At 44.6% G+C, this 2,406-nt stretch overlaps 1 protein-coding gene across 1 annotated transcript in view; it reads right to left on the bottom strand.

The window, feature by feature from the left end:
• kcnq5a (potassium voltage-gated channel, KQT-like subfamily, member 5a) overlaps nucleotides 1–2,406 on the bottom strand; it is a 97,425-nt gene that overhangs the window by 31,622 nt on the left and 63,397 nt on the right. The gene's annotated exons all lie outside the window — the stretch shown is intronic.

Raw genomic sequence — 2,406 nt, forward strand, 5'->3', positions numbered from 1 at the left:
AACGAAACCACACAATCGCTTGCGATAATAAATCGGACAATATAAAACTCATATACCTCATTACCTCACCACACAGAAGGACGGACACCTCACACACCTACACACACACACCACACACGACACACACACACACACACAATTGCTGCGAATGAACCTGCAAGCTACAGAATGATGTGATTTTTTCTCCTCTGCCAGGCTACATTAAACAGGATTTAAATCTTTCCGGGCATTATTAGGACCAGGCTAAGCACCGTTTAAAGCATCACCAAACTTTATTATATTACTGTTACCGGGGAGATTTAGCTAATTCACATACAGTATGAATGGACTGAGGAAACCAGATCCTCCTCTCACAGTAACACTAGCTGAACAAGCAGTTGACACAGTGCTTCAGGCTTTATGTGTGTGTGTGTGTTGTGGTGTGTGTGTGTGTGTGTGTGTATGTGTGTGTGTGTGTGTGTGTGTGGTGTTACTGCTGAATTCCAGTTATTTGCTTGAAGCTGAAGAAACTAATTCCTTTGAAGTGGTACTCTTCTAGTTTCTTTGGCAAAAAAATCAAGAGCAACATGTTTCCAGAAACAATTTCCTTACTTCCTATGTGTTAAAGCATGTAAGTGTAACATTTCATTGCTATTGGTTCAAGTCCAGCACAGACCACCCCCACCATACTTCCCCAGTCGTGTCTCATTCAGGCTCATCACTGGGGTGCGCTGGTCCTGTAAGAGAAGTATAACCATCTTAACTTGTTCTGTTTTTTAATTAACCTCTGACACTAAGGCTTTTTCTGTGCACTTCTCCACCCCGTTAATATTTAAAGAGTTGCATTACCTTAAGCGCTGCATATTAGAAGAGGAGAAAAAGGAACAAAACAGACAACAATAGACACAACAGAGAAGAAACACCCAGTGTTGTATGATCATGTTATTTTTATCTGAATAATCCTCATTTTCTTCTGTTCTTGTTGGTCCCATTTAAAACCACTTATGTTTCCAGAACGGTGACATGTTTTCTCAGATGTCAAACGTCTCTTTCTCATCCACAGTCATGTTCTGCTCCCTCAACCTTCTGAAGAGTAACATTCACCGTCTGACACTATTATACTTTTTAATATCAAGGGAAATAATTCACTTATTTCACTGATCCTGCAGACATCATCTAGCGTAAATTCAGTTTACCATCTTTAAGTAAATACAAGTCTAGTATTGAGTTGTCACAGTCCTGCATCCAACACACTGTCAGACGTCAACCTCACCATCTGAGTCCATTATCCGTCACCTGATTGTTATCAGTTACCCGCCTGTAACCAGCTCTTGTCTGCTGCCCCAGCACACAGACTGCAAGCTCCTGCTCCATATCAACAGCCTCCCCCTGTCACCTCCTGTACCATGCTCCACCTGTCCTCTTACCTCCGTCCCCTTTCCTGCTGTACCTGCCTCAACCTGTTCCTGCTTGTACCCTGCCATCCACCCTGTTCCTGCTATACCTGCAATCCACCTTTCCTGCTGTACCTGCCTCCCCCGTCCTGCCTATACCTGCATCCACTGTCCTGCTTGTACCTGCCTCCTACCACTGTCCTGCTGTACTGCCTCCCCTTTCCTGCTGTACCTGCTCCACCTGTCCTGCTGTTACCTGCCTCTCACCTGTCCTACTTCACCAGCCTCCACATTGCCTCTGTCTGCGCTAGGCCTCCACCTCCCCAGGTGTAGTAGCCCCAAGCATGTTCAGCCACCTCCCACTTTTTCCCCCCTAACTTTCCTTCTCCTACACTCACCCAACATTTACATTCTCTTTCCTTGCTTCATCTCTCGAAAAACTTGCTGTGCGGCAGCTCGCGAGGCCTCCGCCGCACTCGCAGGACCACGGTTATCCGGGTAGAGGCACCAGCCAGTGGAAATTGGAAATGAACTCCTCATCACTACAAAATATTAAAACCACTCTCGATGAGTTCACTTACACAGCTCTGTTTGTCAAAAACACACGAGCGCTTTATTCATGCAGAGAGCATCAAGATTTTCCTCTATCTCTCTCCCACAGCCACAACCACCTCTCTACCGTAGCTGTGTATCACCCAGTCTCCACTCCCTGTCTCAGTGACACCAGGTGGCGTCTCAGAACCCATCCCTACCACACACCAACACAAAAAAAAACACACAAAAACACTAAAACAGAACTTAACTATAAAATAAATATAACTAATATAACAACCAATGATCACTACAATACCCCAGTTAAAAAAGAAAAATTTAAATAGTTTTGAAAAATCCTCCTTGCTCTTTCCCACCAACAAAACCTCCAACCCGAAGAAAGAAGAAGAAGTACTTAAGAAATTCTTTTACTCCACTCTTACTTTACACACACTGCTCCGAAATACAACTCCTGCACACCAGCTCGCAGTTCCACATGCCA

Source organism: Morone saxatilis, unplaced genomic scaffold (assembly GCF_004916995.1).
Source record: "Morone saxatilis isolate NCDOM2014 unplaced genomic scaffold, NCSU_SB_2.0 Contig19, whole genome shotgun sequence".
Lineage (NCBI taxonomy): Eukaryota > Metazoa > Chordata > Actinopteri > Moronidae > Morone > Morone saxatilis.